The sequence below is a fragment of the Puma concolor genome, chromosome D1, assembly GCF_028749965.1.
Source record: "Puma concolor isolate L17-30 chromosome D1, mPumCon1.1.hap2, whole genome shotgun sequence".
NCBI classification, from domain to species: Eukaryota; Metazoa; Chordata; class Mammalia; order Carnivora; family Felidae; genus Puma; species Puma concolor.
Genome location: NC_141676.1, coordinates 78502787 through 78517114, shown reverse-complemented (window position 1 = coordinate 78517114; position 14328 = coordinate 78502787). Strand labels below are relative to the sequence as shown.

Sequence of the window (14328 nt, the reverse complement as noted above, 5' to 3'; positions counted from 1 at the left end):
GGACGCTTAACCGACTGAGTCACCCAGGCGCCCCCAAACCAGTTTTTATTTAAATCTCTAAAGAGAAGGGCGCCTGGGTGGCGCAGTCGGTTAAGCGTCCGACTTCAGCCAGGTCATGATCTCGAGGTCCGTGAGTTTGAGCCCCGCGTCAGGCTCTGGGCTGATGGCTCAGAGCCTGGAGCCTGTTTCTGATTCTGTGTCTCCCTCTCTCTCTGCCCCTCCCCCGTTCATGCTCTGTCTCTCTCTGTCCCAAAAAAAATAAATAAATAAATAAATAAATAAATAAATAAATAAACGTTGAAAAAAAAAACCTCTAAAGAGAAATCCAGTTTGCTTGACAAAATGGTGAGTATATAACCTATAAACATTTCCATTTTCGTAGTCTCACCTCAACATTTATATACGTATCCAGATATTAAAGATTAAAGATAGAAAATGTAAATGTTCTCTGACCATAGTATTTATCCGCTGAAGTTACAATGAGGAAATATCCTAAATTAAGACAGAAATCAGGAGGTTTACAATGATAATGATAATTATAGCTGGTTTGGTCATTTAAGACGTATTACAGTTTGCAGTAAGTAGATCATCTCCCGTGCTACAAATTGTTCCCCATTCAGTTCATGGAACTACAGCCCTCTAAGGAATATCATTCAATAAGCCATGCTTTATAAATCCTGGTAGGCCTGATTGTTTTTCTATCCTTGACCACAGATATAAACGTTAAGGAATACTCGACCATTCTGTGAGGTAGAGCCTTGAATAGATGTCCTTGGACAGTATTTCTAGTGGCTAGCCTAAAATCCTAGGGGAAAAACACATAGAAATAAATCACTCTCTATACAACACTGTGAATTATTTGCATTTAAACAGAAACACAACAGCCTTCCTTTACTATAATAGATACTTACAGGTAAATTACCATACTTTTCATGGCTTCCCTAAGAAGTGAAGGGATCATATATCAATATATCAATGCCCCTGTTTTCTTCTACCCTCAAAATACCAGTGTAGTAGTAAGCACACAAGTTAGTTCCACTGATGTTAACTTGACTGAAAGTTACTGACCCCACATAAATAGCCTCTCTTTGATCTCTGTAAGTAATAAGTATGATTAAATTACTAAAATAAGCTATATTATCTAAATGTATTGCTTTTCTTCCTAAAAGCAGTGACCATCTCACTTTCTTTTATAACCAAAGACAGGTGAAATCCAAAGATTAATATCTTCTTAGTATGGAGAGCTATATAGCAGGGTATGTGAATGAATGGTATATTACCTAGGAGAAAACCATGAACCCACCTGCCAAAATAGAAATGATTCTGGTAGAGTAAAAAAAAAAAGTGTGAGAAAATTGTTCAGATTTAATTGAGAAGTAATGGAAAAGTTGTAGCACTAGGATATAGAAGGACTGCCATACATGAAGACAGCATCTTCAACATCAAGTGGGATATGTATTTTTTTTAAAGGAACTGAATTGTCTCCTTTTATGCAGTCTCCATAACTGGTCAGTTGTACATTAACATTACATCTAACAATGTTACTTGGTTTCTAAAGAGGCCAAAATACTTTAGCTTGATTAACCCTCAACATATTGATCAATTTCATCACCTTTCTAAAATGGAATACTAATGTTTGCCCAATACCTTGAAAAAAGCAACTTTGAAAAATGATACTAGAATCCAAGTGGTGTCAATGCAGCTGTGTCTGTAAGGAGAAAACTGAAATTAAGACCTGGCAAGGATTAGATAAATATGGTGAGCTTCAACTAAAGATCTATCAGGTAAATCGGGTCCTTAGAAAAGATAATCACGCTGTGCCTTACCAAAAACAACTGCTTGATTCGGCTAATTTGTTCAGTTAAGTAACATTCTCAAGCCAATTGTTTGCTAATACTGTAGGCAAAGAAGATAGCTGACAGGTTTTAAGTTTCCATGATATCCAATATTGTGACATTTCGCATACTTGGGCCAAGTTCTGTTAAGTTTATGAACAGGCTAGAAATTTTAAAAATTATTTTTATAGGTTTTTTTTTTTCTCCTCTAGATGGCCAAATAACAATATTTTTAAATTATAAAGCGATTCCAGATTGGCTCAAATTTAGTCACAGTTTTGATTTAAATATCCGGAAATGCTCAGATATATGCTAAATGAACTGTTTATTTGGATCCAGCCGGCAGCCGAAGAGCTGTAGCAGTCCCAGATGTATATACCCTTTTAAAAAGTACCACATGGAGCTGGAAAACACAAAACGATGTAAACACTGGTGACTGTACGACATATCAGTCTCCCTTCATGCATTCTCTCCTGATCAGCCGTTAGGAACGTAAGCCACAAATGTTTACCCAATTTTAAAATCACTGGACAGTTATGTTCAAATCAAGGATCTGTTTCCAGTTACAAGTAACAGAATCCAATACAATCAAGCTACCCAAATTGCTAAGAAAAAAAAGTTCACAGAACACTGTACATGCTAAATTTAAGTTGAAGGTATTAATTATAAGCAAAAAGACTCATATAGTGTCTTGAATTAACAAGTAATAATATTCTCAGAGGAGGCATTTTATATGATATTTTATATTAATACTTGTTATTTCACTGGAAGCTTTTCATATATATGTTACTTTCTTAGGAACACCTAAATAATTACAAATCATGTTATAAATTAAGCTTATCTGATTGTCAAGTTATTATTTATTTAGGTGTCTACTTTAGGTCAGGCTTATGTGTGCTGGTGGAAATGCACAGATGAATAAAAAAGTCCGTGTTCTTGAAGTAATAACAGCCTAGTAAGAGAAAACATACATGTAAATAAATAATTGATAGATCCTATAACGGAGATAAATACAAGATGCGATTAGAATTCAAGCAATACCAGTCACCTATGTTGGACACTGCCAAGATAGACCTGCCTTATTCTGAATTCTCTATTCAGATGAATTAATGTAAAGAGTTAGCTTATGAACCCAAACTTATACTAGAAATCTTTATAGATGAAAAAAAAATGTCTTAAAATTGGTTGATGTCTAAAAATAATTTAATAATCTCCACCATTTTGTAATCCAAACAGAGAAGCTAAAATACGGGGTGTGTGTGTGTGTGTGTGTGTGCATGTAAGACATCCCTAATCTTATTACTCAACAGAATTAATAAAACTTTTTGGTAATTTCTCTCTGAATTTATAAACATAAAGAAACAGCAGATCTGGTAATACTTGTACAGCTGATTTGATGAATGTAGACAGACAGATAATCAGACCAAAGAAAGTTGACTTTCCCCATTCTTTTCCACGGTAGACTTTTTCACTTAAGGTTATCATTTTTCTAAAACATTATTTTGGTACTCTGCAGATCAAAATGTGTTTGTATAGTTTGCATAAATAAGATTTGGTAAATAACCTGATTTTCTGGGAATTGATCCAAGTGAAACCTCTAATCTTTTGAAGTTCATCCCTTAGTGATTCTTAGGGAGAACTCAGCTTTTTTGAAGTCCCACTGAAGTATTTAGTGGCTTGCTTTGCTAATTCAAGGGAGACTTCAGGGCTACATTTAACAGAGAACAGATGGCTCCTTTTTAAACGTCCTTTGTGGTCATTATAATAATACATTCGAAAATAGCTAATCATGTTACATTAGAGTAGATGGACACATTTGAAGATATTGACCACAGTCACTGTGCTGTGTCAGTGCATCTAGATTTCTATGTTTATTAGATAACCTGCAATAACCAAGATATTCTCTCATTTCTCTTAAAAGGAGATATGTCAAGAATATGTGGGCTACTTTATAGGTCAATATGTTTTATATATTTTAGCACAGATGGATATAAAAATCACCTCTAGCAAAATAATTTGTAGATTTTTTTCTTACAGAATCAGGGGGGAAAACCAGACTTTTTCCAGAATCAATCAGAAAAGTCCAACACTATTAAACCTGTATAGTTCTACATTATGCCTTGCACACTGAAGTATCTGAACGGATGCAGAATTGAGTTTGAATTTTCTCAACGTTCCCATTCCCAAGCTTCAGTGCATTTACCTCAGTCACTTCAGAAGAAAATAACCAGTGTGATTTCCTGCTCCTCACCCCCAACTGCGTCAATCTAGTATTTGTACATTATAGTGATAAAACCGCTGCAAGTTGTGCTGTTAAGTTGCATTCTAGACTCAATGGAAAAAAAGAGAAATTGAATTATTTCATTACAGTGGTATTTATTGTTAGCTTGATTCAATAAAAATGGAATTTCAACAATTCTAGCACTGGAATGGAATTTAGAGATTATAATCTAATTTCCATATCTTAACATTGGAGAAAGTAAGGCCTAGAGAGGTGAAAAGAGAAGGCTACGAAATTAACAAGGTTCTTCTGATTCTGTGTCTCCCTCTCTCTCTGCCCCTCCCCCGTTCATGCTCTGTCTCTCTCTGTCCCAGAAATAAATAAACGTAGGAAAAAAAAAAAAAACGAAATTAACAAGGTTCACAGGTCACATGAACCAGATTCGTACAAGAATCAATGAAATAATGTCAATGTGTATAAGTAAGAATAAGTAAAAACTGTCAAGGAAAACCATAGTTTAAAATAAATGCTACCTGTTTTTGTATACTTCCTGTGAGCCAAAGACTGCCACATATTTTACCTAATCTTATTTAAGCCATACAGCAATTGTATAAGTAAGGCAGTATTATTTGCCCCTCAACAGAGAAGAAACTGAGACCTAGAGATTTTTATAACTTGCTTAAGAACAATTAATAAGTCATGGAGGAAATATTTAAGCCTAGGCATTTTGACTACAAAGCTTACATTTTTCATCATTACAGTATTTTGTCATGAGATACCACATAAAATATGTGAGGATTTTCTTAGATTCCTCATTTCTCAATCTTAAAGAGATAAGAAGCTAAAAGCAGTCTATACAATTTTCATTAAAGAAATTCCAGAGTCAAAATTCTACATTTTTTTTTTTTATTATTTCCAAAGGAAAAATCTGGCATTACTTCCCAAGTGTTAGAAGCAACCTCTGGAAATCGGTTTTTAAAAATTCCAGATTTGTTGGGGCACCTGGGTGGTTCAGTCAGTTGAGTGTCTGACTATCGATTTCAGCTCAGGTCATGATCCCAGGGTCAGCTGGGATCGAGCCCCACCTCAGGCTCCACGCTGAGTGGAGAGCCTGCTTAAGATTCTCTCTGTCTGTCTGTCTGTCTCTCTCTCTCTTAGATAAAAAAAAAAATCAAGATTTGTTTCATATATAATTTGGACATCCTTTTGATTTAAGAACCAGCCCCTTAAGAAGTATTTCCTTCCTCGGGGCGCCTGGGTGGCGCAGTCGGTTAAGCGTCCGACTTCAGCCAGGTCACGATCTCGCGGTCCGTGAGTTCGAGCCCCGCGTCGGGCTCTGGGCTGATGGCTCAGAGCCTGGAGGCTGTTTCCGATTCTGTGTCTCCCTCTCTCTCTGCCCCTCCCCCGTTCATGCTCTGTCTCTCTCTGTCCCAAAAATAAATAATAAAAAAAAAAGAAGTATTTCCTTCCTTTTGAACTGTAGTGTCCTCTACCCCTTCTTCCTTCTCCATTACTACTTCTTTACTGGATTGCCTTCACTTTCAAGGAGAACAGAAAATGTTGATATTTATCTCATCCCAAACCAAGCGCTTCTAGAGGAATAGCACACTTTTAGGGTATAAAACTGGTTCCTGGGGCGCCTGGGTGGCTCAGTCGGCTAAGCATCTGACTTCAGCTCAGGTCATGATCTCAAGGTCTGTGGGTTCGAGCCCCGCATTGGGCTCTGGGCTGACAGCTCGGAGCCTGGAGCCTGCTTCAGATTCTGTCTCCCTCTCTCTTTGCCCCTCCCCTGCTTACACCCTCTCTCTCTCTCTCTCAAAAATAAACAAACATTAAAAATTTTTTAAAAAAGCAGTTCCTAATGTGTGTCCTTTGAAATGAAAGTTTTTGTAGAGAGGATTTATAAGCCTAAGGGAGAAGGGAGAAGAAGAAGGGATTAGTATCAACACAATTTATAGAATAAACTCAACAAGGGTACAGTTACCCTTAAACACAATCCCCTAATCTTGTTGTAATTGGTAGAGGCAGTGGTGAAATGCTTAGCTAAGTGACTTAACACTGATCATTGTTGCTTGTTGGTTTATTGCTAGTATTATTATAAACATCACGCTGTCCTCACTATGTGATGATCAGAAATTATATTCTGTTTAGTCCAGTACCTTAATATGTGTGTCTTTGATACAATGATGATTCAATAAACATCAAATTTACTTAAAAGGAGACATTAACATTTATTTCATGTCTATTCCATACCGGATACTACTATACTATACTACTCACCTCACTTAACTTTTTGCCATTTATTGGGGTAATATTGAGATAAATATTATTACTCCCATACAAGTTGGAAAAAAGCAGAGGTGGGATTTGAACCCAGCTCTGTCTGATCCCAGAATCCACTTTTCACTATTGCTGCCTACCCACTCCAATTGCTTTTAGAACAGAAGGATATTTTTAATATATTTTGCCAATAACCTTATTTTATGAAGCCTTTAAGGTTCTTTGCATTTTAAAGGCATATGTGTAAAATAAAGAGAGAGAGAGAGAGAGATTTCTTAATCTATCAAATGGGAATCATAGGGGCACCCGGGTGGCTCAGTAGGTTAAGCATCTGACTCTTGATTTCGGCTCAGGTCATAATCGCACGATTTGTGAGATCGAGCCTGTGTCAGGCTCTGCACTAACAGCACAAGGAGCCTGCTTAGTATTCTCTTTCTCCCTCTTTCTCTGCCTCTCACCTGCTCGTGCTTGCTCTCTCCCCCTCTCTCAAAATAAATAAATAAACTTCAAATAAATAAAATGGGAATTACAATTAAAACAGAATTATTGAGGAGATTAAATGAGATAATAAATGTCAAACCCTCAACACATAGCCTGGTACATAGCTTTCAAAGATGGTAACTATTGGTAGAAATTATTCTCCACCGGTGTGCCTTCTTCTTGCCTTCCAACGTATCTACTACCCATCACCATCACCACCACTACCATCATCATCATCATCATGTTCTCCACCATCCCTCACCACTAGCTCTTTCCTTCCTAAAATATTCTTTATGCTGTGGGTCCTTCTAAAGTGGTGCACTTATAAATGCAACACTGGACTTACCAGTGCTGCTCAGCCTTTGCCTCCCTCTCCTATGTTGGCTTTCCAGGTGCCTTTGAAAAGAGCTAACATTTTTATCCCATGTGCCTTATGGCAGGAGGTTCTGTCCCCATTTTCTGCTTCACATGGATTCTTCATTTATGTATGTATTTATTTATTCCCCCAAAACCCACAGACATGTATGGAAGGTCTGCTGCATACTGGGAAAAACATGGCGAACATCCGAGCCTTCTAAACACTTCTATTGGGAGGTAGATATAAGCAAACAAGCAGTTGTGGTACAGAGTGAAAAATGCCCTCCTATGAGCCAGTACCAACTGTTATGGAAGCACAAAAGAGGGGCAGGCACTGAACAGCACTGGGAGGCCGGAGGAGACTTCCTGAAAACTTGACATCTGAACTGAGCAAAGAAAAAAGAGTGATCCCTTGGTAGGGAGGAGCAGGGGAAGAGGGCTCCCGGCAGAGATGTTGTGAGCATATGCGAAAGTGTGGAGAGGAGAAGGAGCTCTGTGGGTTTGAAGAATTGCAAGTAGTTTAATATCACTAGAGTAGAAAGTGAAGAAAGCATGTGTTGAGCAGAGACCAGATCATGGAGGGCCTTCTGTGCCACACTCAGGAGCAAGGACTTGATTCCAAAGGCTGAGAGGAACCATAGATGGCTTTAGGCTGGGGGTGCAGTGTAGAGAATGTATCCAAGTGGAAAATCATTTCGTTACTCTCATCAACACTAACCTTTGAGGGGTAGGAGGTGGAGTTCTCAACGTGAGGTCAACGGATGGTCTGTGGATGTTTAGAAAATTTGTAAACTCCCTGAAAATGTAGACACAATTGTTAGTTGTATGTGTACTTGGGGGTAAGAAAAGAGAGGCAGAATCCATAGCTTTGTGAACCCCTCAAAAGGCACTGTTATCCAAAGAAGAGCTTGAAACCACTGCTCTAGGGATAAAAAGCTAAAAGCTAACTTACAGAGCAGAAATTTCAGGTCCGCCACAAAGAGCCCTTCTAAAGTTAAAGAGTTTCTCTTTTAAGAAAAATTTCTCATTCCTTCCCCTGAGTTACCAAACTCTTCCCACTCCACCCTGACCCACTGACGTTTTGTTCCTGGCCACTCTCCCACCTAAATGCTGCTTCCTCGCTCATGGAACTGGTCTTCTGTGCCAACCCATAATAAGTGTCCACCCCAGAGGCTTAGAATAGATGCAGTGTCCTGGTGACTTGAAAATTGGGTAACATCTGAAGGATGAACTCTACAGTGACCACAAAATTCATTCTAATCATTTGAACCAAACAGATTATAAACATATGATCAGGGTTTCCCCGCAGGGTAAGTGGGAAGGTTCTGAGCAAGTGAAGAAAAATGCCCTATTAACTAGAAAGAGAAAGCAGCTACTATTCGTATTTGCAAAGGACAAAGAAAAATACTAACTCAGATACAATCTTCTGTGTTTGCATACTCCACCTTGCAACATTTGCCCTACCCCGCCCCCAACCCCCACAAGCTAGTTCTTTTTTTTTTTTTTTTTAAGGTTTATTTATTTATTGTGTGAGAGAGAGGGCAAGCATGCGCACACAGGCATGCAAACAGGGAATGGAGAGACAGACAGACAGACAGACAGAGACAGAGAATCCCCAGCAGGGACCATGCTTCAGGACATGGGGCCCGAACTCATGAACCCATGAAATCATGACCTGAGCCGAAATCGAGAGTCAGACACCGAACCAACTGAGCCACCCAGGTGCCCCCAACAAGCCACTCCTATCAGACAAGCTAAGGTTCTCCTAAGCAGATACATTTTGTTCCATGCATCCCTCCTTAATGTTTTCCTGGATTGGGATATGTGTTCTTCATCTTTTAGTGAGGTCTGTGACCTCATGCAAGTCAATTCCTTAACCTTTCCGGGCAACGTCTTCATCTGTAAAATGAAGTCGGATGAAAGATCTGTAAGTTCCTTTTCAGTTCCCACAGTTTGTAATCGTGGCTGGAATGGAGGGCAATTGTGAACAGACGTCATGATAGATATTTCTCACTGCCGACTTGCCAGTTCTTTCCAAGGATTGCTGGGCACTTTGTTTCAGGCATTTTATCAATTTAATATAAAAGACCAAAGTACTTAGCATTCCTTGGCCAGTACAGCCAAATAGTGCAAGGGTCAGCAAACTTTTTCCATTAAGGGCCAGATAGTAAATATTTTAGGCTTTGTGCACCATAGATCTCCATCACAACTCTTTAGCTCTGTTGTAGTGTGAAAGCAGCCACAAACAATATACAAATGCATGTGCATGGCTATGTTCCAATAGAATCGTATTTACCAAAAAAGGTGGCAAGCTGTGTTTGACCAGTCTTGCCATAGTTTTCTGACCCTTCAAATAGAAGACCGGCAGCCTGAAGACAAGAGTGTTTTATCCCTTCAGTCTTTGGGTTTGGAAGTTGTTTCCTGGACGATTTCCTGGTAATTGTTTTGTGGTCATTGTTGTTGTGTCAGAACTATTCAATTATTTTAGCCACACAGAGCCAGCTCACTATCTGTGCCCCAAGTAAATAACTTAGTGGGGCTGCCAGCTTGCAGGGAATCTGAAATGGTTAAGGCAACTTGTTTCTCAGGCATAGAGATAAATAAATGGCTTCATAAGTAGACAGTTCAGAAGATGAATAGCCTGGAAGAACAGTTGAGCAGTTAGTTCATTGAGACAGGGAAAGAAGAGGGCAAGAGAGAAGGGGGGTGGGGAGAAAGATTGATTGAATAGCAAACCCGTTTATGAGATCTACTGTACAAACTTGCCCAGCTGGGTACTTTATCTTGAATTTGTTTTGCAAATTGCAGATGCCTAGCTCTGGAAGCCAAGAAAAAGAAAGGGCAGTCATCCCACGCCAAAATACTCTCATGGATCCCAAGTAACTTACATTACTTCATTTTTGTGGGGGGAAAAAATCATTATATGTCCCCTTCCAAAATAAGTTCAGAAAAACAGAGAGCCATTTTACCCAGATGCCCAGAAGAAGACAAATATTTTTTAGAGTGTTGGTTTTTTTTTTTTTCCTTTTAATATTAAAAGAACAATACCTGCCTGGTAACTTTGCTTGCTTTGTGAAACTTACCATGTCGCACTGTTCAGCGCATTAACAGTAAAAATGGCTGAATTCAATGAGTCTTAGTATTTCAACATATTTCAATGAAACCAGGGATATTTTTGTTTGCTGCTTTAGGATGTGTCTAGGTGGACACTGTTCTACCTTTTGCTGAAATCAATCCTGCTTGACAGAGACTTTGCATTGTATTAAATGAAAGAAAGAGGTAATCACAGCATTTTTATTAACATCTTTTAGAAAGATCTCTCACGTGTTAAGCATGACTTACGAAGACATTTTATCAAAGTAAGACCCAGTGGCCATGCCTATCCTCTTGATGTTGGTTACTAAGATTTACAAGATTGGTTTCATACAGTGTCTTTACATTTTTATCCCTGAAATATTAAAGAAGAGGTTTTGGTGAAAGAGCAGTTATGGATGGAAAAGTGGAATTTATTTCTAATTTTTTTAATTTGGACATTTTTTCAAAAGGACCTCAACCTAGCTTTGAGAGAAATAGAGTTAATAGCAGGAAGAACAAGTCATTTGCCCCTTAAGGAAAGGGGTGCCCATTTACAAGAGTTCAAGTATCTCCTTAATTTTCTACCAGGTCTTGTAGACATAGTTTACCTCCTTGTTGAGTTAGTGCTTCCTGTAGTAATTCATGGACATGATACTAAGTCAACAAAGTAACACGTTTGGGAAAGCATTCTTTTACCATATTTTCCCGTTAAAACATGCTTCCAGCTTCCTATGAATGTAAATCAACTTCATATGTTTGGATTGCCTTTGGCATGACAAACTGGTTTCATCATCACACACCTGATTTACCAATGGTTTTCTAACATCCTTGAGACCATTCTGGAAGGTAAATTTTCCATCAGTAGTCCAGCTTGAAAGTATAGATGAGCTGCAAGGTTTTTCAAGTAGGCTACATGGACTTTGATCTCCAAGGCATAGAAGAATGCATGATACATAGTAGATGCTGAACAAATAATTGCTGAATAAATGAATCATTGAAGAACGAAGATAACAATTCTAAAGATATAGCTTAATTATTGGGAGAACTTTATTAAAAGAATACGGATATGCTTTTATTGGCCTGGCAGTCCTACGCTAGATGAAAAGAAGGATCAAGAAGCTTTAACCATATCTCAACACTCTAATTCAGTGGCTTAACTAATACTATAACAGGACTTTAAACTCTTAAACACACACACACACACACACAGATGTGAAAAACTTTAAGTGCATATTCAATGTACATGTATATTAAATCCCAGGAGGATAGGATCAGAAGCCTAATTTGTCAGTTAGCATCAAATACTAACCTAGAAACAGAAAACACACAGACACAAAATGAAAGATCATTCAAATTCAGGATTTGAACCAATCACGTGGCTATTGTTTGCTGTTAAATCAACCTTGAACACCAGTTTCTCTAGGAAACTGGGTTTTCTGTCATATAAAAGATGACATCAATGGAAGTGGCCTAATTCATTCACAACCACACGCGCGTGTGCACACACACACACACACACACACTTTTCATCGATAGGCTGAGGGTGTGCCATTTTTACCATGGCCTTCACAAGTTCACAAGCTCTTAAGGATAAAATGAGTGTTGAGATAGAAACAGATTGATTTCTATTAGGCCAAGCTCTACGGGAATGAATGTAAGGCAAAGAGCGAGGCCGAATCTGGAAATCAAAGCCGACGCATCAGAGCATATTTTTCTTTCAAAATATTATGTGTACTAAAGTTTGCACAACATCTTGGCAATGACAGCAAGCCTGTGTAAGGAGGTGTTTCGTGTTTCCTCGCTAACATAAGGGCAAAAGAATGTAGCAGCAGCCAAATATTACTTCAATCATGAACTGAAGGAATGTGTAGGGTAGAGTACATGGTAAAGCCTGTAGGCCAGAAGCTATGAGGCTTCAAAATCTTTTACAAAATTCCAAAAGAGAGCTTATCTCTTATTTTTATATCCTTTGGTATTGTAAAGGAATGAAACTAAATTTAGCACAGTCCATCTGTTTGATTAGAGGAGGGAACATAGTTACATTTTCTTGGTATGCAGATCTTTTCTGAATCTTAGAAGGGGCTAGTTTTCCAGATTTCACTGGAACTTATTTTGAAGTTCGCTAATTTTGCCAACACTAAGCACTCTGCCCACCTCTTTCTCTGCATTTGTCCCCTTTCTAAATAATTTTTTAATGTCTAGAAAATAGAAAACTGCCTAGCATACAGGCGGTAGTCAGTAAAATGTATCAGATTCCCTCATGGACGGATGGCTGCATAGGTGACTAGACTAGGCACTGGAAGGTCTGGAATTTAATCTTGAAGCACTCGTGGGTATCATACCACTTGATGGAAGTCATACACCTGATGGCTGTAGGAAATTTGAGGTTCATGGGGTACGTAGTGTGTGCACCTTAGATTCCCAGATAAACTATAAGCCAGAGATCTGAGTCTCAAATGCCTACATGAGCCAGGCAAGTAATAGAAATGAGGAGGGGCGCCTGGGTGGCGCAGTCGGTTAAGCGTCCGACTTCAGCCAGGTCACGATCTCGCGGTCCGTGAGTTCGAGCCCCGCGTCAGGCTCTGGGCTGATGGCTCGGAGCCTGGAGCCTGTTTCCGATTCTGTGTCTCCCTCTCTCTCTGCCCCTCCCCCGTTCATGCTCTGTCTCTCTCTGTCCCAAAAATAAATAAACGTTGAAAAAAAAAATTAAAGAAATGAGGAAAATGGGGGGTGCCTGGGTGGCTGAGTCGGTTGAGCATCCAACTTCGGCTCAGGTCATGATCTCATGGCTCGTGAGTTCGAGCCCCACATCAGGCTCTGTGCTGACAGCTCGGAGCCTGGAGCCTGCTTTGGATTCTGTGTCTCCCTCTCTCTCTGCTGCTCCCCTGCTTGCACTCTGTCTCTCTCTCTCTCTCTCTCTCTCTCTCTCTCTTTCTCAAAAATAAATAAACATTAACAAAAATTCAAAAATGAGGAAAATGGGCAGATACAATAAAATAAGAAATAGTGGGGACTGTGGCCCATGGAGAAGCGCAAGGGCCAATTTATGTTTCAAATATGATGGGAGCACAGGGTGTGCTCAGAGCAGGGGGCCTGCAGAAATGGCTCCGCTGTTTATAACACACCCAACAGCAATCTGGGTTCATTATGACAAGGGGCACAAAATGTGTGGCCTTCCTATGAACAGATACCCTACACGTGTCCCACCCTGCACCTCCATGTGGCTCTGGGCAGGACAGGCAGCCTAAGGCTTTGTAGGCCTCAATCCCGGGGGCAGAAACTCTGAGAGTGAGCATGAGAGTAGGCAGGGGCTGGAGAGCAACCCTCCCACAGGACCCGAGCTGCAGCATCAGGGCTAGGAAGGGGCCCCCTGGGAACCGCTGGTGCAGCCCCAGGTTGGCAAACGTTTACCTTCCTCTTGCACGGAGGTACCTGAAATACAAGGCCCCCAATAGCAGCTGACCGGAGGATGAACTCCTCTGTGGCCTGAGAGCGCACCACGAGACCAGCAAGATGAGGGTGCAGAGACTCATCACCCAGAACCAGAACCAAGACCCCCAGGAACAGAAGGCTCGGTTCTCGAAGGCCGTGGATGACAGGTTCACGACGATGGGTGTGGATATGGCCGAGGAACCTGCCAGGGCCCAGAGGAGCACCCAGAGAGCATCAGGGAGGAGGCTCTGATCAGAAGGTGGAGCCAGGACGACATACAGGGGGAGCCCCTGACCTGGGACAAGGAGCAAGGTTTTACTGATCCCTGAGCCAGATCCAAGCGGTGCCTTCTGAACAGCACCCGTGCCAACAGGGGAGGCACTTGGAGAGCTGGCGTCAGCAGTGGCACCAATGATGGGGACAGCACCAGCTCCACCATCCAGACCAGAAATGCTGCGAGAGCGAGTGCCAACTTCTGCCGGATCCCACAATGCTGACGATCCGCGGCAGAACAGCTCACCATGCCAGAGCGCCTCCACGGAGCCCCTCTTAACACAGCTCTCTAGGCAGCTTCTCCCTGCCCATCCAAGATGGCATGCAAGGCGAAGCTGTCTTTGCCCTTCCTGCTTTTGTCGCGTTTTCATGTTT

At 40.4% G+C, this 14328-nt stretch overlaps 1 protein-coding gene and 1 non-coding gene across 3 annotated transcripts in view; both read left to right on the top strand.

Annotated features, from left to right (window-relative positions):
• MAML2 (mastermind like transcriptional coactivator 2) overlaps positions 1–14328 on the top strand; it is a 347944-nt gene that overhangs the window by 317193 nt on the left and 16423 nt on the right. The gene's annotated exons all lie outside the window — the stretch shown is intronic.
• On the top strand, positions 13319–13448 carry LOC112866237 (small nucleolar RNA SNORA11). The gene has a single exon (XR_003224092.1). It is a non-coding gene; the product is annotated as a small nucleolar RNA SNORA11 (small nucleolar RNA).